The sequence below is a fragment of the Cavia porcellus genome, unplaced genomic scaffold (assembly GCF_034190915.1).
Source record: "Cavia porcellus strain 051 isolate PalLab524CR breed Dunkin Hartley unplaced genomic scaffold, mCavPor4.1 scaffold_15, whole genome shotgun sequence".
Classification (NCBI taxonomy): domain Eukaryota; kingdom Metazoa; phylum Chordata; class Mammalia; order Rodentia; family Caviidae; genus Cavia; species Cavia porcellus.
The window spans coordinates 22,423,813-22,450,418 of NW_026947498.1; positions in this window are offsets into that span (position 1 = coordinate 22,423,813).

Here is a 26,606-nt window from a genome sequence, read left to right on the forward strand (position 1 = left end):
GAGACTTCTATATATAGTGAGCTCTTGATATCCTTACAGCATTGTATATGCATAAGCTATACACAATAATTTTTATTATTTGTAGCAAAATGATGTCCTAATTGATATAGAAAACAGACCAATATGAACAAAATATCCCTGGGAAAATATGGACAAAATATATTTGGTGAGCTGGTATAGATACATCCCAAATCCTGTAATAGTTGCCTACGAGATTTTAGTAATCAGGAGTTGGGAAACTTGTAATTAAATCACCCCGTGTTCACTTGGGAATGAAGTCTGGAAGTTAACATTGCTACTACCAAAATATTTTAGCAGGAACTCATGGTTCTATGTTTCCTCCCATTAGAATTATGCGTTTAAAGAAAGGGAATTATATACTCAAATACCTAAATTCAAAGAACTGTAAATTAAGATATACAAGTATTTTTCACTTACCTGCTACTAGGCATCACTTGTCACCAGATGCAGATTCTTCCTCTTATCTGATATTTTTTTGTCATTTGTTTGGGAGTTATTCTGTTACCACCTCATGATAGTGATTTTGTCAGTGGAATGCCATTACCTATGCCTGCTTATTCACATGTTATCCACACCCATCATCTGACTTAGCTATCATTATAGCAAAGGAGATAAACTACAGATAACAGCTTGGAAGTTGGATTGATGTCCTATACATGAAAAGAATCAAAGAGTGATTTATATCAGAAGATTTTGGATATTATGTAGAACAACAGATTTTTACTCATATGAGAGTAAAACAGTTTTGGATCACTGGTACAGTTGCTAAGATAAATTCTTGCTGTACTGTGAACGTTGATACTTATATAACTTTGTTAAATCCTTCCCAAGTGTGTTTTGAAGAAACCAATACAGTTAATCATTATCTCCAAGTGACTATATAAAGAATCAGGATTAATAGATTATGCAATTTTGGACATTTTGTCAACTGTTCTCTTTTCATTCCCTCTGTCTCCTCCCCTTAGCTGCCTACATTTAGCTTATTTTCCATTGTAACTATTAGGGATATATTCAGTCTGATTCAACTGTGAGAAAAATTAAGGAACAACCTAAATATATCTTTTAAAATTCTTCCACCTTATTGTCTGAAGCCATCTTTTGTCCTCCCACTTGGCTATACTAGGAAAAGAGCTGAGATGAAAATGTGAAGTCTTCTTATATTCTTCACAAAGTTGTTTTCTAACCTTCTCAATTCGAAACTCACTTTTCCCTTATAACAAATTATTTTTGTCCCCTGACCACTAGATGTTGCCCTTGGCAATGTCCCTAACATTTATGACTTTGAAAAATCGGCCTTAATAAAAACAATTCTCTGGGAATTGTTTTTGGAGAATAGGCAGTATTTTTATATAGAGTTAAACATGTTGAAATGGAATTTTCCCAAAATTAAAAAAAAATGGCATAGTTGTGTTCATGAAAGAAATTAAACAAAACAAACTATTATCCTGATGTCCAAAGAGTCATGAGATTACATAACTGTGTTGCATTCAGAAAAGAAATAATATTTAATGCTTTGTAAGAATTAATATGAAAGCAATATTAGAATAAAACTGAGGAAAGAAATCTTTGAGTTAAAAATTATATCTTCCTGGAAAGTCCAAAACAGTTGTTGTGATAAATGGTACAGGGCTACAGCTATTTCTTTTGCTTTAAATATAATATGAAGACAATATTAAAATTTCACTTTTAGAGAATATGTTAGATGCATCCTATAAATTTGTATAAAATGCTCCAAATAATTGTTGAGAGTTTACTATACCTATATCTTTATTCAATAATTTAGAAGTTGTATTAGTCAGAAATCTCTTGAGAAATAAGACAAAATGAAACTGACTCACACATTATGGGGGCTGAGAAGTCCAAAATTAATGGGAAATACAGGTGACCTTCAGTTAAGAGTCCTTGTTGCAGTCTTGAGAGTGAAGACTCTGGAAAAAGAGGTGGAATTTCTTTATTTTATAGATTGGAGACAGACTTCCTCCTGCTTTGGGAATCCTCTACCTCAGCTCACAATGCTCACTCACAATTGCTGAGCAATCCATTTTGCTTCAAGTCTACTGACTATAAACGTAGATCTCATCTATGAAACACCTTTACAGTGACATCTAGATTAGTAGGTTTTTTTTTTTTTTTTTTTTTTTTTTTTTGAGACAGGGTCATGCTTTGTATCTCAGCCAGTTGATCTCAAATTCACCTCCAACTGCCTCAGCTTCGCAGATGGTATGATTACCAGCATTCACTGCCATATTGACTCAAACTAGTGTTTGACCAAACAACTGTGTACTCTGATGTAGCCAAATTGACCAATTAAAATCAACTATGATGGAAGATTTGGAGAGAAGGACTATTTTATATCTAATCTGGTTAAAAGTGTTTCAATTTTTTTTTCTTCTATGGTCATTGCTCTCAGTTAATTTTCCTAAGAAATTGACATGATCTTGAATTTCCTAGATGTATATTACTGTTTAGTGTGTTGTACTATAAGAAACAGCCACAGAAAATTACACTGCAGAATATACATGAGGATGTTAGATCTCTTCTTTCTTGCAAGTAAGCATCTGGTAGCTTATCCATGGTTACTTAATGCAGTAGATCATATAAATGGAACACAGTAGAAAAGTTGTAATTAAAATTATACAACTTAGAATCATATTCTCCAAAATAAAAGAACGAGGAAATTTTGTTCTGACATTGAGAATCAGGAAAATGAACAAAATAAGAAGGTATATGGGGGTTACACTGCTTTGAAGCCTTATAATGTTCATTCATTAGTTGGAATGGTTTTATTCTGTTTTGTTTGATTTTATTGGGTGATGGCATGAACAGCTATTTTGAAGAAAACAAGACATTATGGCAGCCATTGCTGATTTAATATCATCTTGCTTTGAAGTCCTACCATGCTTTTGTTCTTCTATTTCCATTGGTTCTGTCATGTTGTGTCTTATTGGATTTTAATATGTGTGATAGTATAAATAAATTTTATATGGAAAATGAGATAATATAGTAGCCATTGTTCATTTTCTGTTATTTGGTTCTGAATGCTCTGGAATACTTTCATTCTTTTGAATGATTTTATAATATTTTGTTATGTTTGATATTATTGTATGTGAAAGTATGTTCAACTATTTCAAAGAAAGAGACATTATGGTAGCTACTGTTAATATCCAACTAAGTTGTCTTGTTGTGAAGTGCTGTGTTGCTTACATTGCTCTGCTCTGATCTGCTTTGTTCTGTCCTCTTTTGTCTTAATCTCTTTAAGATAAAATTTTTAAAAAGAGAGTATATGTGGGTATTTTAAATTGAGTATCAGATTATGAATCTCAAAATTAATTATCTCATGTTACTTCTGTTGCTTAACAGATCATACTCTTAGTTATATTTGGAGACTATCTATAAATAACTGGAAAACATCAGTATCTCACAAAAATAAAATTCTGTCAGAGATGATACAAGACCGACACGGGCTAACAAGACATATTGCTGTTGATCATTCTCAATTTCTCTCCTCATTTTGAACATACTTATCCCATCATTCTTTATTTTTGTTTTCTTTTTCTAAAATAAAACAGTTTGTTTGAAGGTGGGGGGAGCGAGAAGAAAGAAAAAGAAAGAGGTGGCATTCTGCTGTTTTGAATGAATAGGGAGTATTCAAAAAGGAAATATTCTTATCCCATCATTCTTGACACACTCTGAAGGAGTTCTAGAATCTTCTTTTGTATATTTGTTGCCATGTTGTAACTGTCTCAATCCTGAATCAATTAAAATATTATCTTTTGTTGTTATTTTCACACTGGAGAAGAGCCAAAGGTCACATTTTTCCACATTCAGTGAATTATGTGGATAAAGACTGACAATTGCATTTTTTTGGGCTCACATTGCATAAAGATACTAACAAAAGAGCACTTCCAGAGCTGCTTCAGGAAGAGGTAAGAATGATGGATATTTATGTTCAAGGTGAAGGAGAGTGTTTTGAAGAGAATTAAGGGCAATGTGTCTTGACCTCAATGCTAATTTTTAAAAAAAATTTAAACTTTCACTATATCTTCTGATTGTACCCATATTACCCAAGAAATTGGATCTATTTCTCTGTGCTATGACTTGATAATTTGATATTAATCTGAATTATTTTTGTTCTGCATTATGTAACCAGTCTCTACACAGAGCTCATTAGTAAAGTTATGTAAATACATTGTCAGTTAATGAAGAACTCAAAAGAAAACCAAATACACAAGAGGTCCTTATTTGGTATCTGGTAGAAAAGTTTATTATTTGTTTATTTTTTAAGTGAACAAAAGTATGATATTTTTCTCTGATTTTTTTTAGCATGATCAATTGGTGGAATTTCCTTTTGCAACATGTATGGTATATCATTTTCCATAGCTTTAGTAGTTTCTTGAGTATCTTTTTTATTTTTTAAATTGGGGTTCTGTGTCCACAAAAAAGAAGGCTACCCTGAAAAATAAATGAAATAGATCTAAAAACAAAATTTATAAATTTCTAGCAGTTCTTTGACCCCTTAACTTCAGAGACTGAGTTGCTCTGAAACTTGATTTAGGGATTAGTCTAGGTAAGGTGAGTTTGTCTTGAATTTGATTCATGATGTGGGTCTCAAATATAGTTCTTTAGTTCTTATGGCTCTGTCAAAAGTGCTGGTTGGGTTCTCAAGTCACTGATATCTTCAGGGGAAACTAACCTAGAAGTTAGGTTCACTCATGGGCTTATACCTGGATTTTGCACTAAGTATCATCATTATTTTGTGAACTTCCAGCATCTCAAGATAATGGATTTGACATCCAATGTTTTACTTTCTTTCATGGCAATAATGTTTCAAAACATGCAGCACAACCTCACCAGGAGTAAAGTAGAATCTATGTCCATTTCACAATCCTGTATCTGTCTTCCTTTCATTTAATTCAGATGTGCATGATAACTACCACCAAAGATAGGCCTTATATAATTGTATTAGTTACTGTTCTCTTGTTGCTGAGATAAAATATCAAACACCCAGTGTTAGGGGGAGAGGTTTATTTAGCTCACAGCTTATAGAGATTTCAGTCCATAATCAGCTGGCTCCAAGGCAGGTTGGCACATGGCAGATGGGCTACAGTTCATGGGGATGGAAGACAGCAAAAGCAACAATGGAGAGTGAGAAAGAGACAAATGTCTTTCTGAGCAGTCATACTCATAATTCCAGCATTGGATCATTAATCAGTAACAAACTCTAGAAGCCCACCCCCACAACTGAACAAGTCTTTGAGGGGACATCTGGACATAAACCGTAACACCCTGCCCTTTCACCCCAAAGACTCCTACACATTTCTTTATGCAAAAGGCATTCAGTGCATCTCTAAGAATTGCCTAAGTCCTAACAGTTTCAGCATTGCTGAAGAGTCCAAGTTCCAAGTCTCTGAGGTCTAAGGGAAACTCTTAGTCATGAGCCCCTGCACAAATGAAAAGAAGGTTAACCATTTCCAACATTCAAAGGCACAAAACAGACATTTTCATTCCAAAAGTTACAAGTGGAGATACAAAGGAATGGGACCAGAGCAAGTCTAAAATCCAGCAGGGCAAACATTAAATTCTGTATTTTTATGTGCAGCACGTGAGGCAATCTCTGGAAAGATGTGAACTCCAAAGAGCTTGGGTGGATCTGCTTCTATTGCACTTCTGGTGGTTGTAGCTCCCATGACTTCTGTCTTGGGCCCACTCTGCTCTCTTGTTGTAATTTTTCTCAGACTTTCATGTTTGTGGATTTTCCAAAATTTAGGTGTCTCCACTGCACCTTTGGCTATATACTCACTATACTGCCCTCTCAGAGGTATACTGCCTGACCTCTTTGGAAATCAGGTGGAAGTCTTCCTGACCTCATGATTCTTGCACTTTGCATGTACCTAAAATCAGCACCATATGGATGATGTCAAGGTCTGCTGCCAATTAGAGTGTTAGCCAGGCTCCCTCTTTCTGTACCAGCAGGAATAGCCAACTAAGCTGTAAGTATTGAGTGCCTGGATCACTGAGTACTCTGAATCCAGTTCTGAGGAAAAAATGTTCTCTATGTTGCTGTTATTCTATAACATGATGCTCTGTGGCTTTCTTCTCAAACTAAAGATTTTCACTTTTGCAATTTTGAAGCTGTAAAGGGTGGAGTCCTGCTACTTCTTATGATGCCCTTGGATCATCTTTTCTATTCTTTTGTTCTTTCTCAGCAATCAAGATCTACTCTGCTATGTTTTGGCAGTATGCAGGTTTACTGGAGTTCTTTTTCTAGCCAACCTGACAATGTTTTAAATCACTGTTATGTGTCTTTGCTTTTGATTTTCAACATAGATTTGGCTAAAAGGCTCCCAAAAGTAGTCTTGCCACCACCTCAACATTTGACTGCTTTAAAAGTTTTTCTTTAAAATTGCTGCCCTTAATTCCAGTCTCAGGCAAAGTCTCTGGATATGAGAAAATTGCAGATAAACTTTCTGCCAAGCCATAGCACATATCATCTGGAGTCCAACAACCAATGCAGTCCTTTTGCCAGCATAAACCTCCTGAGCCTGGTCTTTACCAGCTTTCTGGTCTTTTGAGCTCTAGGCAGAGTCTCCCATACAGCACAGCCTAAAGTGTTTCAGCTCTACATTTTCAGCTGGCATCTCCAAATCATTTTGAACTCTTCACTGTCCAACAAGCCAGTTCCAAAGCCTTGAGAGCCATATGGCCAGGTAATGTCACAGCAACAACTCTACTTTTCTGCTAGCAAATTCTGTATTAGTTATTTTTTTTCTCATTACTGAGACAAAATACTTGACACTGGAGGCTGAAAGGAGAAAAGTTTATTTAGCTCACAATTTGTAGAGGTTGACTCCAAGGCAGGGTGGCAGATGGTAGAAGCAACAGTTCAGAGGGGTGGAAGACCACAAAAGCAACAATGGAAAATGAGAAAAAGACAAGTCTCTTTATGTACCTTATGTTGTACCTTTATGTACCTGTTGTACCTTATGTTATGTACCTTTATGTACCTTATGTACCTTATGTTGTATGCAGGCTATCTACCATAGAGTACAGTGTAACACTCATACTCTTAATGGCAGCATTAGACCATCAATCAATTGAAAAGTCTAGAAGCCCACCCCCATTGCTGAATGAGATTCTAGGGATAAACCTAGAGAGAAACCATAACAATAATCTAATTTACTGTTACATGAATAATGTTGAATTTGGCACTATATATCACATTTTTCTGACTGCTAATTGTGGTTAGTTATTGCTTTTAAAGCATTACCTATGATTTTCTTCCAATTTAAAAATCTCTACTTTAAAGCTATTCTATTCTAAGGTCTGTCTAAAAGCTGGTTTCAACCATGTCTCCATCTACCTTACTTTTCATTTGATTACTTCTTTTTGAATACTATTCTATATATTTTCTCTATGATGTACATAGTATTTATAGTTTCTAGTTATAGGTTAGCTACCATGGGGAGCAATGTGATCTTGTTTACCACCTGGATTGCAAACTCTCCCAATATATGGTTTGTGACTGCTGATTGTAATAGTCATATTGACTGTATTAAAAGACATTTACTAGGTTAGTAAAGTACATCTCTGATTGTGCTCATGGGTGTGTCTCCGGAGGGTACAACTCTTTCTGTTGTTCCCTCCTTGTGCTCTGCTTCCCAGCAGCACTAAAGTGAGCAGTTTTTCTCCACTATGACATGACTAACCATGGACTAGAACTAAAAACTAGCCAGAAATTAAACTTCTCCCCTTAAAAGATGTGGTGTTTGGGTAGATTGTCACAGTGATGAGACAGCTGACCAATACAGGGTTTAAGCTGGTAGACTCTTTTTGTACATTTTGTTTAGTATTATATATAAAATAAGGAATCTAGCATTTCTTACATAACTTGACTGTTTCATAACTTGCTAATGAATTCTGTCACTATTTGGGTTCCATTCATGCTTTTGATCATTACTTATTTCAATATGTCTCACTGAAAGAATTTTAAGTGGTATGGAGTAATATTTTTCCCTTCAATTTTTAAAGGTAATGACTTTTAATACATATAAAAATAAAGTTTTAAGCTTATGATTCATAAATATAATTATGCAGCATAGACCTCATATAATAATAAATCATATAAATAATGAACACACAGCAGGATATTGTAAAAATCATGAAGATGGTATAGATAAAAGTGGTAGGCTGATTACAAAAGTCATTCATATTTACTTATACTGTGAAATCCTTCCAAGCAAGACATATTGTCCAGTTTTCCTGTCCTATAAGTTGGGACTGGATTTGGCATGCATTTTATCCAACAGAATGTTTCAGAAGTGACAAGATGCTAGGCTTTGAAAGCCTTGAACATTTGCATGCATGCCCTTGTAGCCTTGCCAAACAATTAGAAGAGCAAAGGCTAGTGGGCCGATGATGAGAGATGACATGGAGCAGAGCTGGATCATCACAGGTCAGCCAGCTGCTAGGCAACCCACCACAAATGTATAAGTGAGCTCAGCCAAGATCATCTGACAGGTACCCAAATCAGTGAAATCATACAGTTGAACCACAGACTGAGATACACAAATAAAATTTTCCTGTGTCACTGAGTAATTTTATTAAGTAGTATTATTGTGGCATAGAATAATCAAAATTTGAGGGACATTGATGTAGATATTTTATTCATTATTATTTTTGACCTTTTGATGTGTATTCCACAATAAGGTGCATTTCAGAATCAATTTCAAATTAGGATTTGGGTGTAAAAAGAAAGGCTTTTATTCATTGTGATTCAAATGTGGAAACTCCAAAGTTTATTTCCACCTTTCTTCTTCATTGAATTCTCTTCTAAACATCTTACCTTACTTTTATTCTGAGGTCCTAAAACAGTGAATAGGAAAAAGGTAGTGAAGGGAATGTGACAGACATTATCAAAAAGAGGGAATAGTATAGTCGTGATTTCTTTAGTAAGTATTCATTAATCTTTTTAGTTATTTTAAATGTGGACCTATAATTGAGGTTTGAATACCTTCTCTTAAAGGAGAGCTGAAATATTACTTCTCTTTTTAATTAGAGTCATCTCCTTGTAGAAACTTCTCATCTGTTTTTTAAGCATGCCTTATAAGAAGAGAAGAAGATTGCTTTTGTATCTGGTAGGGTAAGAAGTCTGTGTCCTGGCTTCATTACTACCTTTGTAAACTTGAAGAAGTGGCTTTATTTCTGTTTTCTCCTCTATAAAATGAGGGTAATATTTTAAGAAACATAAGATGCTATACTATTAGTACTTGGTACTAATACTTATACCAAATATGTTAGTTACTTCTGTCATGAAGCTTATTTCTTCTTAGAAACAGACTCTGCAGGTACTCTTATTTTTAACCATCTGTCACATTACACTACTTATTGCAGAGTATGTCTTTTCCAAGCCATTTTGGGTTTCTCCTAACTGAATGTGTATCAGACATACACTGAATTCTTGAATGTCAATATAAAATAGAATGCCATGACCAAAAGGACTTGAAGACACAATTTGTGCATTCTTACCTGGTCAGCATTTTTCAGAACCACGTATTTCAAAGATTTTGGATCACCTAGTGTGGAAGACCAGATAATGAGAATTGAGGCCTAACTGACTTCCTCTGTGAGCATAAAGGTGAAGAGCAGTGTGCGGGAACAATGGCACACTGCAGAAAAAATCAACACAGCTGAGACCTAGTTTTTTTACACAAACATGGATGACAGATAATTGGAGGCAGATGCATCTTCTGCTACTCTAATTGCTTGTACCTGTGTCTCAGTGAATAAAAGCAGGATGAGCCAGATGCTCAGGCTGTCTTCCTACTAGAGGGAAGAGCCCCCAGACCCTGCATTTTAAACTAATTCTGTGCCTTTTAGTCATTCATTCTTGTTTGCCCTTGGGTTAGGGAACAAACTATCACTGGGTTCCTATGAGTGGTGCCCAAAGACCTGACCAGAGTAGGCTGGTTCCCTCCAAATAGTGCTTGAGCAGGGTCCTGACTAAGGCAGACTGTTTTCCTGCAACCTAAACTCAAATTCCTTGTATTGGTCAAGGTTCTCTAGAGATACAGAACCATCGGGGTGTGCTTATGTACCAACATCTATATTTATATATATATATCCATGTCATCTCTATCTGTGAGAAGCCCTGCAATTGGCTGCCACCTTATATCTGCAGGCCGCACAACCTTAAGATCTGTAGGCCGCACCACCTTAACTCCCTCTAGGAGTTAAGTTTGGTAGTTAGGTAGCACCTTGCCTACCTAGCTTGTTTGGTTCATTCAGGAATTACTGGAATCAGCCCGCCTTTTGAGCCTGCCCATGGGAAATTTGAATTCAACTATAATACTTGGTCTTGCCACTGTTACTGAGTTACCTGCTGATGTCTCAGAACCCAAATCCCTCCTCCCCAATAACCCTATATATTTGATATCCATTCCTTGAATAAACAAGACTTGATCAGAGTACTTCATCTTGTCTCCATCCTTTGTGTCTCTTGTTTCCTTTTCATCCCCACCCCCTCTCTAGGGTCTCCCTGGACTTACCCGCCGGCCAGGACAAGTGGTGCCTCAACATGGGATTCAAGAATGGGGACTTAGTGAGGGACACTGTTTGTGGGCCCAGAGTAGAAAAAGGAAAACAAAATAGAGGACTGACTTGGGAGACTGCCACACCGCTGAACCTTGGTAAGTGAACAGCGATTATGCGACAAGAAATTAGCCAGCATGAGATTTTTGTTGAAAGTTTAGAAACGCTTTAAAGATGCAAAGGGTAAAGGAAAAAAAATTTAGCAATTGTGTCCACTAGGACAAGAAATGAGCCAACATGAGATTTTTGTTAAAAGTTTAAGAAAGGCTTTAAAGACACCAAGGGTAAAGGGAAAAAAAATAAGCAATTGTCCATTAGGGCTTAATAAACTTTAACTCAGGAGCAAAGTGACCTGGTAGCCACGCGCCCTCCCCCATACTGTAAGGACCATATACCGGCTTCAGTGTGTTTAACTTTCAATACTAGAAAGGAATTAAGAGACCAAATTGAACTTTTAAAACAACAGATTGAACTGGAAAAAGAACGTCAGGATTTGATAGCTCAGTTAGAAAGGCTAAAAATAGCAAAATTTAAAATGAAAAGTAAAACAAACCCTAGAGTTTTCTCTGGGATTTCTCCCACTCAGTGACCCCCGCTGAGAGGCATGATTTGTAAATTTACATACCCGCCCCCCCCCATCCAATATTAAAGCTAGATGATATGGAGGCTTGAAGGAAATGATGGATGCAGAGGGCGGAGTTTTTCACCACCACTCTGGTTTCAGTTTCAAGCTGAATAGAGAATTAAAAACAGTGGTTGCACAGTAGGGAGACACAGCGGTGTATACTCTTGTTGTTTTGGATTCTTTGATTGACGGCTAGGTCACACCTACAGATTGGCAAGGATTGGCCCGAGCAACTTTATCGGGTGGGGATTATCTTTTGTGGAAATCAGAATATATAGAAAATTGCAAAGAGACCACCAGGCACAATAGCAAACTGGCAATGGGACCTTGATATGTTAATAGCGGAGGATGCCTGTGCTGACAGAGAGGCCCAAAAGCAATTTAATCCAGCACTTTTTTGCTCAAATTCAAACAGCAGCTACTCTAGCATGGAGAAAACTGGCTCCTAAGGGTGATAGGAGTTCCTCTCTCAGGAGCATTAAGCAAGGGCTGAGGCTTTGGCTTAGTGGTCTAAACAGCTGCCAGCCAAGCACAAGGTTGTGAGTTCAGTCCCTAGAAGCTGGAGATTTAGCTCAGTGGCATAAGTGCCTGCCTGGCAAATGAAAGACTGTGAGTTCAATCCCTGGTACCAGTGACATTGAAACTGCTTATCAACAAGTCCTTGCTATGGCTGCCACCTTGCAAAGGTCTACAGTTAAATAGTTCTTATCTCAAAAGCATAAACAAAAATGTTTTACCTGTGGAGAGACTGGTCATTTTGCAAAGAACTGCAAAAAAGACTCCAGAGATAGAGATCCCAATGTCAATGCAAAAGCCAAAGCCTGAGGATTATGCCCTAGATGTTTTGGGATACCATTTGGCTAATGAATGCAAATCTAAAAGGGATATTAACGGAAAAGAATTGCTTCCACTGCAGGGAAACAGGAATCAGGGCCAGCCCCAGGCCCACAAACCCAGACAAATCTTTGGGGTGTTAAGCTTTGTTCCAAAAAACAATCCATTTCAGAACTCTTTAGAGTCACAACAGGGAGTGCAGGATTGGACATCACTTCCACCATCCACACAGTATTAACCACTGAAATGGGAATTCAGGCCCTCTCTACAGGAGCTTTTGGGCCCCTACCAAAAAAATACATTCGGCCTTATAATACGACGCAGCAGCAAAACACTTAGTGGACTACAGGTTTTTACAGGCATGGGTGATAATGATTATTCTGGAGAAATAAAGGTCGTGGCATCCTCACCTAAATACATTACTACTATCATTACTACTAACTTATGGGCAAAGGTTTCGCTCAGTTACTAGTCTTGTCTCTAATTCAAACCCCTAATAAAGTAATCTCCCACCAGTGAAGTGATAAAGGATCTGGATCTTCAGATGTCTATTGGGCAAAAGTATTTTCCACTCAGAAACCCCTTATGTTATTATGGCTGGAGGGTAAAAAATTCTCTGGTCTTATAGATACAGATGTGGATGTTACTATTATAAGAAAGGAAGACTGGCCTCCGGCCTGGCCCTTAGATATTACTTTGACTCATTTAAAAGGCATAGGTCAAAGCCAAAACCCAGAAAGAAGTTCAAAACTTCTGACCTGGAAGCACAGAGAGGGCAATCAAGGCACAGCACAGCCATATGTCATAGCTGGATTACCAATAAATCTTTGGGGTAGAGATCTACTGGCACAAATGTGGTTAATTATGGGTAGCCCAAAAACCATTGTCACTGCTCAAATGTTAAATAGTGGATATTCACCTGGTATGGGCCTTGGAAAAAATAATATAGGAGTGACAGAGCCCATAGAGACTGTACCAAAAACAGATTGATTGGCTCATGCAAAGAACTGAATTCTGGCCCATTACCCTTGCCTCCTACACAGGGCTTATAGACAAACATTATCCCCCAGACAAGCTTATTGAATTTGCCAATCGGCATCATTTATCTTCCCTATGGTCACATCATTCAAACCTTTAAAAAATGCTTTGTTAGTATTTACTGATGGCTCCTCAACTGGCTTAGCAGCCTATGTTTTTCAAAACCAAACTGTATCTTTCCAAACAAACAGTATATCAGCCCAGATAAGAATTGCATGCTGTCGCTGCAGCCCTTTCAGCATTTCCCAATCAGCCCGTGAATTTATATACTGACAGCATGTATATTGCACACTCTGTGCCCCTGCTAGAAACAGCTGGCCAAATCAAAAGTGCCTCCAGCACTGGAGAACTATTTAGGCAAATACAGGTGCTTATTATAAAAAGAACTTGCCCTTTTTTTATCGGACATCTATGTGCTCACTCTGGGTTACCAGGACCTCTGGCCAATGGTAATCATGCAGCAAACCCGGGCCACTCAACCGCAAGCTCTCCTTTGTACTTTAGCTAATGTTAGCTCCAGTGATCACGATGACAATGTTACTTCAGCACAAAAGAGTCATCAATTACACCATCTCAATGCCCAAACCTTCCATCTTATGCATAAGATCACTAGAGAACAAGTCAGACAGATAGTAAAACATTGCCCCTCTTGTGCCATGCACCTCCCAGTTCCATACTTTGGAATTGGGAATCCCCAATGCATTATGGCAAATCGTTGTCACCCACATTCGCAAGTTTGGCAATCTTAAATATGTTCATGTAACTATAGATACCTTTAGTGGTTTCATTTATGCCTCTCCCCAAACTGGCGAAGCTCCCAAACATGTTATTAGCCATATGTTAACTACCTTATCAGTTTTGGGATGCCCACAACAATTAAAGACTGATCATGGTCCAGGCTATGCTAGTTCTGCCTTTGCCCGTTTCTGTCAACATCTTAATATTCATCATATAAAACACATACCTTATAACCCTCAAGGTCAAGGCATAGTTGAAAGGGCACATCTTTCCCTAAAATTCACTGTTGATAAAATAAAAAAGGGGGAATGGTATCCCACGAGGGGACACCTAAAAGTATTCTATCTCATGCCTTATTCATCCTTAATTTTTTAAATCTGGATGCTGCTGGGCAATCAGCAGCCACCCGTTTTTGGCATACTGAAACACAAAAGCAATTTGCTTCTGTACTATGGAGAGACTCCCTGACTAACTCATGGCATGGTCCAGACCCAGTCCTCATCTGGGGATGAGGATCAGTACCCATTTACTCTAAAGAGATGAAATCTGCGAGATGGCTGCCAGAAGGATTGGTTAAACAAATAGATCAAATGCAACAAATAGAGGATAATGTTACAGACGACTCCAGGGACGAAAATGACCCCTGAGAGAATTTTTCGCAGCTTTTGTTTTTCAGATGATGGAACCAACAGCCTGGATCCTGTCTCTTAGGATTATGAGAATAAGTTGATGGCTTTTGTCAAACAACAGGTGGATGCCATGAAAATGTAACCTATACAGGTCCATTACCACAGGTGTAGAATAGAGAAAATTACGTGGAACATGCAAAACTGTATTATGATAATGCTTTATGAAAGCATGCTGCCTGCTCCATTTCTGTTGCCTTGGTGTGATAGACTGGATAGCCTGAGATGGGCAACTGGGCCTCACATGGGACGCCAACCTCCACCTAAGACAGGAACTGGGCCTCTTGCTGCCCTGCATTCCAATGACAGGTAAGGCTAGATTGGCCCCCCTGTGGAAGCACTCTGACTCAAAACAGGCATAGTCTCCTCAAGGATGCAGCCTCTTATATGCCTCTTATATTTTAAAGTAAAGGGGGACCTGTGGAAAGCCCAGTAATTGGCTGCCACCGTAACATCTGCAGGCTGCACCATCTTAACTCCCTCTAGGAGTTAAGTTTGGTAGTTAAGCAGCACCTTGCCTACCTAGCTTGCTTGGCTCATTCAGAAAATATGCTAATCAGCCCACCTTATGAGCCTGCCCGTGGGAAATTTGAATTGACCTATAACTCTCAGTCTTGCCACTATTGCTAAGTTACCTGCTGAACCCAAATCCCTCCTCCCCAATATCCTATATATTTGATAATCCTTCCTTGAATAAAGGAGACTTGACCAGACTACTTCGTCTTGTCTCTGTCCTTTGTGTCTCTTGTTTCCTTTTCATCCCCACTCCCCCTCTAGGGTCTCTGTGGACTTACCCGCAGGCCGGGACATCTATCTATACAGATTGATTAAAAGGAGTTGGCTCACATTTATACAGGTTGGACTCATATTTACATCATCCAAAATCTGTAGAACTATTGTCCTAGTTCTAGTAATAAGGACAGAAAATTCTAGAATTGGGAATAATTGCTGTTTGTGCTTGAGATATCATACAGGTAGGAATAGCTAATGTTCCAATTAGAAGAAAAATTTTCCTTTGCTAAGGAGAGGTTCACCCTTCTGTTTCATTCAAGCTTTCAGTCCATTGGATATGGTGTTCACTCCAATGATGGAGGGTAATCTGTTTGATTTAGTCAACTGACTTAAATGTTAATTTCATCCAAATGTATCATCATATGAACAGCAAAAATAATGTTTGACTAAATATCTACATACCCTGTATCCCTTTTAAATTAATATGAAATTAGTCACCATATTCTTCATAGTTAAAGATGAAGATTTAAGGCCTACAAAGTTCCAGACATGGTCTCAGGATATAAGAAATGACATTTAGAACTAGAACCATTGAAGTGTAAATAAGTGCTTTAGTTAAAAGACCTTCAAAAGGAAGAAAAATATTGGTTAAAAGTCCCTAATTGCTAGTATTTGCTAATTTTAATGGTGTAAATTAGACTGGTAATATGAAAGAAGAAAGAATTAAAGCCCAAGCAATTTTCAAAGAATGAAATGGGTTAAGATATAATCAAAGTAGTTAACTTTCTGCTGCTATAAGCCAAAAAGAAAAAAAAAAAAAAACTGTATCTGAAAGTTTTACCCAACCTCTATTAAATTATCAATTACATCACGTCAAAGATCCTTGAGGATAAGATGCCTGATAAGACCTCAATTCTGAGACAGGGATCTACTGGGGCAGTTTTTACTATGAGAAAAATTGAGATCAGTTTAACTTGTAGAATATGTTGAAAGCCAGAGAGAGAGAAAGAGAGAGAGAGAGAGAGAGAGAGAGAGAGAGAGAGAGAGAGAGAGAGAGATTCTTATGATGTCCCAAATGCTTGGGCTCAAGTGAATCTCCTCAGACTCCCAAGATGCTGGAGCTGAGGTAGGAGTTCAGGGCATGGCAAAACATCTGGGTAACTGAGTACGCCACGTTAACTGTGGAAACCGTTAATCACAGAGAATGCTGTCTTCAGTTCTTCTGGCTTGAGAAGTTCAGAATATCAAGTGAAGCCCTACACCTGATAGGAATCTTCTGTCATGAGCTCAGCCAAGCTCTACACTTCATACCAATCTTGTGGCACAAGGCGAAGTTGGTTTTTGATGGGGTAGCTTAGATCGGACATCAGAAAAAGGATACAAAGTCGGTGGCCATTGAGCGCCTTAGAGCTTGTGGGTGCTGTGAGCCTTCTCACCAGCCCTCCTTTTCCTGCTTTAACTGACCCACACCTACTCTGCAGAGTACATCTCAGAGCACATTTGCTCTCTGAGTCCTTCTTTTGCACTTGTTTTTTTTTTTTTTCTTCTTTCTTTTTTTGCTACTGGTGATCAAACTCATGATCATGCACTGTGCTAATAAGATATATCCACAACCAATTTTTTTTTTTTTTTTTTACCTTAAAGAAATTTTCATTTTCCACCCAGTTGTTTGAACTTGAATGGCCCAGTAAGAGACTGGAAAGGACCAGCTGTCTCCACAATACCCTAACAGCAGTATAGGTGTACGCCATCACACACACTTTGGAAAGTCCCTCGAGAAACAAACGCAGGCTACCGCTGAATTTATCAGCCTGAATTTAGTCAGCACGAGGTTTGGCCCCAGGCCTGAGTAAATGGGACTTAGCAGTTTCTTTAAGGTAGAAAAGCAAATTTCGTGCTCTCCCAAGCTGGTTGATAGGAAAAAGACGCAACGTAAAGTTGGCTTTCAATAATTTACAACCAATATTTTAAGCAAAATGAACTCAATTTTAAGTTTTCCACAAGTTTGTGCTGGAGAGGGTTTCGTGTTAGTGAAGCCTCAGATTGCAGATCTCAAATTTTAACATGGTCTTTGCCTCTTCATACCAAACAAATCATTCTTTCTTAGATCTTTGGATTTGAAGGGTCTCAAACTACTATAATGTCTTTCTTGGTGGCACTGGGGCCCCAAATACCACCCCAGGCTCAATGATTTTCTAGGAGAACTCATGGGACAGAGCACATGGTTGTTCTTACAGTTATAATTTATTACAGCGCAAGGACACAAAGCATTCTGAGCAGGAAAAAAAGGCACCTGGGGGCAAAGTCTAGGGGTACACGATTGCAGCCTCCCATGGGTCCTCTTTCTATAAGCCACTGAGATGTTCTGAACTCCTGGGAAGCACAGACAGCTACCTGGGGTTTTTACTGGTGGTTAAGCTTGTGGGCACCTTCTACCCAGCATATACCAAACTTCCAGATTTTTAGCAGCAAAGCAGATTTTGTCATAAATCAAACTGTTTATATAAGCAGTTTAGACATAATGAGCTACTCTTAAGAGTCCTGGGAATAGGGGCAACCTTCTTGAAGTTCAAGTTTCTATATACCAAAGGCCAAAAATATAGCAGACCTCTCAAAAGAAAGCAGCAGGCCTGCCATGTTAACTCTTCTACATATTTCCTTCCTAAATTTCCTTTATCTGTAAAACACAGTGAGATCCTGTTTCATATGGTTGTTGTAAAGATTTGGTGGGATATATAAAACATTTGCATGTGTAAATGTTTATAACATATGAATATATTTTATGCCTAACAACACATTTATATGTGAATATGTAAAATTTTGATAATCCATGTGAGGTCTGTAGAAGCCCTTAATAAATGTCAGCTAAAAGTTGGTATTTCAGTTAAAGAACATGCTCAGTAATCATAATCAGAAATTGACAGTCAAGGATTAATGTGTTAATCTTTATCTCTTTCTGATAGCCACTACATTGTCCACCAAAGCAGATGCTTCTTATATATTTGATACTGATGGTAGTGATTTCTACTCTTCTATCTAATCCCTCTATGTTACCTTTCAAATCTTTCCATGTATACTTCCTTGCAGCTATCCTTACAGCTACTGTAGTCTGCAGTCAGTCTCTAGCATGCCTCAATATGTAGAAGACTGATTTCCCAAGGTCACTGTTATGGTTTTTATCTAGATGTCCCCCTAAAGCTCTCATGTACTGGTAGATGAGGCATTATGGAGGTGAGTGGAAACACACTCACCAGAGGATTAGTTCACTGGTAGTTTAGAGCTAAATGTGATTTGGGAGGTAAAGCCTGATTAAAGGAAATGGATCACTGAGGATGAGGCCTAGGAGAACCTCCTATTGATCCCTGTCTTTCTGCTTCCCACTGCCATGCGTGAGCTGGCTTTCCTCTCCTGTTCCCCTCTCCCGTCCCTCCCTGCCTCGGTGCCACCCGACCATGGGCTGAAACTTCTACAAGCTGTGAGTCAAAGTAAGTCTTTCCTTTTTCTAAAGTTGTGGGTGTCAGGCCTTGTGTCTCAAGAATGAGAAATTAAGTAACACCTATCTTCTCTCCAAAATTATGCGCAAGAATGTGTGTATAGGTATGCCTTGTTCCTTCAAACTCTTGCTAGATTTGACACACAAAACCTTTCTGACTTCATACTCCAGGGAAAGATGTTGTCTCTCTTGCACTGGAGACTTTCTAATTCTAAAGCTGATACAGTTGCCATTGTTTCTAAAAGAGCCCTCTTGTTACTTTGGTTATACCACCCATCATTAAGGGGTTTCCAGGCCCATAATCTTGCAGTTACTTGGATGTTTTCGTATCTCCATAAATCACCAAATCTTACTTATCACTTACTGTATGAGGCCCTTTGAATTTTAAATTGTATGAATGTTATAGTGTAAAAATTTTAAGAATAAAAACTTCTAAACTGCTTGTTTTGTTGTGTAGCATTTTGAAATGTTCCTATATCATTTTAAATGAGGGTTTTTTGCCCATATCATTTTAAATAAGAATGTTTTGGCTTTCATATCCTAAAAATGTCTAATAGGGTTTAAAACTACATTAAATAAAGTTTAACACCTTGGACTATATCGAAGGCCTTTTGGTTCTTAAAGTTCCACACAGTCATCCAAGAAGGCCTTCTTGTACCATCTGTGGGAAAGCTTTTCCTTCAAAGCCTCAGTCTTGCAAGCAGGCGGTCGTGAGTTCGATTCCCGATACCGATTAAAAAAAAAAAAAAAAAAAAAAAAAAAAGCCTCTCAGTCAGAAGCTTCTTCATGGCCAAACTCCACTCACTTCCTTGCCTTCAACTTTCCAAGAAAGACAGTGTTTTCATAGTAAATCTTCCTTAGGAGTAACAGGCCAGCAATGTGAGAGGAAAAATGTGCAAAAAAGTCACAAATTAGGATACAGATAGATGCCTACTATTTTGTCTCTCAGTGAGAGCAGGCCATAAAGGTAGAGAAACCATTTCTATACTTTTCGGAAGAACTCAAAGTAGAGGCTGGCTTGCCGATGTCAACATAACTGAATAATTTCCTATGTGTGATTGGAGCAGCATTCCAAAGACCCACATTTAGCCATTTTGGTGGTGGAAGCCTTCACTAAAAAATAAAGCAGATTGATCTTTTTCTGTATCTTACCTTCTCTCAATAGCCAACTAAAAGATACTGATTCACAATGATGAATTAAGTGGGATGGAATCCAACAGGGATCATTGGAAGACCGACTCACTCATTTCAGAGGCAAAGAACATGAAGGACAGACAGATCAGGGGATGCCAGCCCTCTAGGGTACCAAACTGTCTACTTGTGAGAATTTTTAAAGAGCCTCTCTTCCTCAAGATACTTGATTCCACTCACTGGAAATTTGCAAAATAACACAAGTGTATGATGACAGTAACATACACCCGGCACAAGCAGCGTGGGCCCAGCAGTACCTGGATCCACACTGCTAGCAGCTCATCTGGGAAGGGAACATGGGCTTCTTTACACTAAAACCAGAGCTCTTATATCAGGATGTCGTCCCTCTGCTAATGCTGGCCCAGGGGATGCTCTTAGCCCATATCTGCATGTATCCTTTTAAATTCTCAAGCTGACCATGAGCTACTTGGAAGAAGAAATCATTTCTTCCACTTTTTTCTATTCTCCTATCATGGCATTTTGTCATAGGACCTCAGTAAATGGGCCCTGGGTCACTACTGACTTAATCATGCCTCAGAGGCATTTCTTCAACTATTGGGTGTTATATCTTTTCTGCATGGCTCTTATGCTTAATAGTAGCATAGTAGCATGAATGTGCTGCTGTATAACTAACAGACAGACAGAGTGCTCTTTAGTTTCAGCTGAGGGTCTGATTTTGCTTCTTTTCTATGCTTTGCCCCATTGCCCATAAGATAAACATCATCAACATCCATCGGCATCCAGCCACTTGCTGAACACGGCAGACCTGCCTTTTAACATGTCTTTCTCAATAGCTTTTTTCCCCCACATTGTTACAAATTAAACTCCTCTCTATTTTCCTTTTCTTCAGAACAAAAAATTCACAATTTCAGGGTATAAACCAGAGAAGATCAGATAGCAAGTTGGAAAACCTAAATTAAACTTGTTTGTACCAGTGCTGTTAAAATAAAAATTGAGGTTAGTTAAATTTAAAAAGTTTACTTAAGCAAGAGACAAGTTTCCACAACAAGACAGCATTCTGACCAAATATGATTCAGAATTCCTACACATGAAAGTAAAATGTAGAAACAACATAATTGGTTACAATTGATGGCTGCCTTGGTGGATGTAGTCTGATCAGTTGGTAGCCTGTGATTGGCTGACACTCAATTGCTTGATTATAATTTGTTTAAAGATTGAGCCAGATAATTACTTGCTTTGTATGGAATCTGCTTTACATCAGTCTTATTTTGGTTTAATTCTACCTAAAATGTACCTTTTGGCAGGCCACCTAATCTGTATTTTCCTTATTTTTCAAGTGACGTGAATTTAAATAATTCTAGGGGGTCCTTTCTAGCTCTTTGCACCACTGGTATCTGTCTGAACCGTTGCTTCACCTCCTCTCATAACTGCTCATGCTGAATCACACTTTAGCCCAGTTTCCTCCACCTGAAAGCCTTTTGCAACCTCTCAAATTGTTGGTGTCTAGTGACATTTTGTTCTTACCTCAATCATGCTACTTCATTCATTCCTCCAACAAGAGCTGGTTATTTGATCTCATGAGAAGTGGTCGCTAGCCCCTGGAGACACGTATGTTCAAGGAGCTGCTGTTTTTCATTCATTCTTTTCAAGGCCATGTAGGGGAAAAGAAAGATGTTTGTATTTCCTTATGTTCTTGGCTGAGGACTATATACCCAAAAAAAGGCAAGGGGAAATTCTACGACTTTACATAAAGTAGTTTCATGTAATATGGGAGATTTCGGAAATGAAAACACAAAGCAACAGGTAAACCTGCATATTTTTACGCTTAGGTTTGATGAAGACTGGTCAGCGTGCAAAAACTGATGGACAAAGGAAAGTTGTGATGTAATGATAACGTGGGGAACAGCAAAGTCTGCCTCTTCACGTCTTACTCCATGTCTCTGTGTCTTCCGAGATAAAGGTGTTCCTTTCTCTGGGCTTAAACAGAGCATCCCTCACATGAGAATTATATAAATGCTCCGTGCAAAGGACTTGTCATCAGGCTCTGCACTACATTTAAAAGGCGATTTCAAAATGTTTTCAAAACAGGCAAGGCAATGCAAAATTGTGTTGAATCAAAAGCTTGTGGAACTGAAAGAGAAACGTCCATTGCATATGATGTGCTCACTTTTATTCATGTTTTAAATTTGTTCAAAGGCTTCTGGCAATAACTTTTTATTCATGACATACACAGGGATAAGTAAAAATCTTTTGATTCACTCCCGAGATAGTTCAGGTTGATGGTAAATGATAAAAATCAAACTTTCCCCTTGAAACTCAGCATTACATCTTCAAGTTTGAATAAAGTGGTTTTTCAGTCTCGAAGAGTTTAGTGTGTGTTTGTTTATGTCCACTAGGTGGCAGTGATATACCATAATATCAGTCATTCTTCCTAGGCGAAGGTTTTTGAAGAGCAAAAATGTTGAGTCCTTTTAGAATGTGAAAATTTAGTATTTTTATAAAAAGTTATAAATTGAATATAACTAAGCTCACTTTATTAAAAACAAAACATTTATGTGTATTTCTTGGACTAGCTTAGATTTCTTCATAGCGGTTAAGAACAAAATATATAAAAAGACTTGGAATTGACTTTTCTCCAGCGTGCATCAACAAATTTACCTTAGGCAGACTGCTAAATCTCTGTAACTTTTGTTTTCCAACTCATATATATTAAGTGCCTATCCATATAATTCATTAAATAAGTGAATGTTTGCAAATGATTTACACTGCTCAGTACTCGATAAATGCTAATACTAATAATAACAAATTGCTGTTAAATTCAAAACCTCTGCAGATGAAAAAGGGTCTAAATAAAATGGAGCTACTTTGATCTTAAAGACAGGCCAAAAAAAGTGTGAATGATAGAAAAGAGGGAGAATTTACAACAGTTATTTTCCAAAGGAGTCAGAGATACAGAGTGGAAAAATTCAGAAAAGTCCACTTTTCTGAAAGACCAGAATGAGAGACTCTGTTTTGATCAGTCAGGTTGAAAATGACTTTTTATTTTTCATTTTTGAGGGAATCAAAGGAAAAATCATCACTGTGTGTTACTTAGCTTTCTTATTTGTGAATTAGAACCCTTAACACTTTCGGAGCCAGTATGTGTTTAAGCAACAGCTGTGAAGATAGTGAGATTGATTATAACGCCCATTCTCATTGACTATTATCTACTTTTGAAGACCTATAATGTCTCCAAGGTTTTGGTTTTGTTCTTTACTGCTTTGTTCAATTTTATTATAACTGATGATATAGGCAATTCTATTAGAGATAGCGGGAGGCATTATGGTAACCATTGTTGATCACTTTGTATTATGCTTTTACATTATCTATTATGTCCACCCTTTTGATTTGATTGACTCTGTTCTGTTATGTCACATTTGGTTCTACTCCCTTCCAAAAAAGTAATAAGAACTGTGGGAGCAACAAAACCCAAAATGGGTAATTGTCATTGTACAAAAGAGAGGAAAAGAAAGTGCTCTGAACGATATAACTGCATGTATATATAAGTGTATAAGATGGATAATGATATCACTGAGTTTTGTTGGATCATTGAACAGAACTGTTTGAAGTCTCACTGTTGGAATGTCCACTTTACAAGCTTTAATTTTGTGACTTGAACAATTATTTCTAAGATGACAATATGTAATCCATTAACTAGTGATTTCCTACTGTTTATTTTTTTTCTGTAAATCTGTATAACTTGTACCCTTTCTCTGCTTTTTTTTTTCTCCTTAAATAAAATTAAAAAAAATACTTTTGGAGCCAGTATGTGTTAAACACATTAACACATCAGATATAATTGTCAAATAATAGGCATTTAACCTTGGTATTTCTCTTCGCAGACTTTTATGAAAGTCTGAAAAGAACCTCTGACAGGGAAGTTTAACAGTTTTCTCAGAAATCTTAGAATTTACAGATGTAGCCAAACTCACTGTATTTCTCCACATAAACTCTAGTGTTGTAGCTCTTGAAACTTTAAAAACTTTTATCCTAACCTATAAATTGCCTTCAGTCTTCAATTCACCCCATGGGTAAGATGTTAACTGAGATGTTAACAGCAGCCTGAGGAATTAGCAGACACCACAGAGAGGATTACGCCATGAAGTAGGAAGCAGTTACCAGTTACCTGCAAGACCTAGTCTAATAAGGATTACAAGAAGGGTATGCTTTCACAGTGGTGTCTGAGTTTTTTTTTTTTTTAACAGAAGTTTCAAAGAATAAAGTTCTAGAATTAAAACAAAAGTGGTATCAAGACTGGTTATCAGTATTAATGTTGACCAAGCAGGTGATATTACAAGTCATGATAATGAATATTAACCATAGCAGTGTGGAAAACATTGTGCATGGTCTGCTGTCTAGTACATTAACAGAATGCCCAGGGTTAGAACTAGGGTGTTTCATAATAGAGTACTAGCTGGAATAGAACACTCTTCCTATGTGTACATGCATACATACATACATAGCTCTCTCTCTCTCTCTCTCTCTCTCTCTCTCTCTCTGTGTGTGCTCAAATAAAGAGCAAAGTAAAAGACAGATAAGTTGGAAATACTGTAGGGAGAAGTTAAAATAATTCCCCAAATTCCCAATGGAAGTAAATCTTGGAATATTTTTCAGTTACCTCTTTATTTCCTGTAGCTATCTTTTCTAAAATACTTAAAAATACTTAAAAACTTAGCTTATAGAACGTCCAACTGATTCTTTTACATGGAGAGACAGACCTTGAATTGTTCTAATCTGCACAGGTTGTTCATGGCTCAATATGACTAATTCCTAAAGTAATATTATTTTGATTTTGATACTCTGACTCCAGAAAAACCCACAATTACATTTCAGTTTTTAAATTTTAATCCTGTTAATTGCTCTCTTTTTATATAAACCAAGGAATCACTGATTATAAAAATCAAGCAGACCATAAAACGAAAATCCTATTTATGAATCCAAATTAAGAGGATACTGCTACCAGAAATTTTAGAGATCTAGAGGGACTCTTGGTCTTTTCCAATGTGTAGGAAAAAAAAAAAAAAAAAACAAAACAGAGTAAATAGCCTAAAATTCTTTTAAAGAAAACTCTCTTTAGTTGCTGTTGATTCTGAAAGCCAAGCTGAGAGAAGAAGAGAAAAACAACCCGACCTAGGGGATGAGTGAGTGGAGAGCCAAACACTGGCCTGAATTGAGCACACTTCACCCTGGTGTTTCTTTCCCAGGGTACAAGAAAGTGTTTGGAGGCCCCCTTCTGTGGCTCATTTCTGCCGGCCAAAAAGGTCAAAGTTTCTCATTAATCTAATGGGAAGCTGCAAAGACTTTACCATGCTTTCCATGAAATGTGACGTGGTCAGCACTGCCTGTCATGTCGATTTATTATTGTCGGGTGGCTAAATTGTTCTGCACTTGAAACATGTTAAGCAATTTTATTTTGTACACTTTGGATAGTGGCAGCTCTGTACGACAGCCACACATTTTTAATGTCAAATAATAGAACCATGGTAATGATTTTACAACTTGTTTTCTTTAAAAATCTTGCTTTTGGAATGTAATCCTGGGGCATTAAAGTGTAGGAGCGAGACTAAGCTCTCTTTTGAAAGGCTGTGAGCTATGCCTCTACCTTGCCACTTACCGATTAAATGTTAAAGGACTTTTATGAAATACACCTATTCTCTAAGAGATGTTATAATTCAAAGTAAAATATTTTCTGTCACTGGATGGTTAACTTCATTTAAAGATAAGAGATGTAAGACTGATCACAGGTAAGCCGCTGAGCATAGGTAACAGGCTATTGTATCACTAGCTGCGTGGGGCTGAGATCTTATATTGCTCAACTGTTGTGTTTTCCATGATAGCTGATTTTCCAGTTGGAACCATTTTGATATTGGTTCACCTGGGAGACTGAACAGTTAAGGCAAATTACTCACAAAACTTAGAGTTCTTCTGGGGCTTAAGTGTGTGTGTGTGTTTATATAACACCCAGTTGGACCCCATTTGACTAAAAGAATGCTATTTGAAACTGTGGGGTTAGATCAGCATAGAAGAAGGTAGTTATGATGCAATGAGGAAAGTGTAACATTTTCCATGATGGTTATTTCAGCACTTGAATATTAATTTCTTCCAGCATATATACAAATAAAAACATAAATACAATCCTCTAAGAAATTGTGAAAGGGTGAAATGTGGTGTGATGTATAAAGTGCCCATCAGAGTGACTGACTCATATTTGGTGTTTAGTAAATACTTAAACCAATTTACCAACCCTTTAAAACAATTAATATGGTTGATAATTTAATGTACATCTGAAATTAAAGGCAGGCATGGGTAAGAAAATAAGAAATGAGAGAGACTTGAAGTCTAGTATGTGCTAAGTTCAATTCGACAAATGGACCTTGCAGGGGAGTAAAAGTCGCATCTTTTCCTCATCTCTTGCAAAGTTCACGACTAGGGAATCTATGGCAATAGACAGATTGACAAGAGGAAAACATACAAATTTGTGTCATACGAGTTTTACATGATATAGGCGCCTCAGAAATGGAGTCCCGGAGAAATGGGAATGTTGTGTGTTTATATTGGGTGTTGTGTGTTTGTAGGGATGACGAAGAGCGGATGGCTATGTGAGTTACAAGGAAGAGGATGCGATCTCAGGGCAATACACTGAGGCAGCTCAGCAAGACCA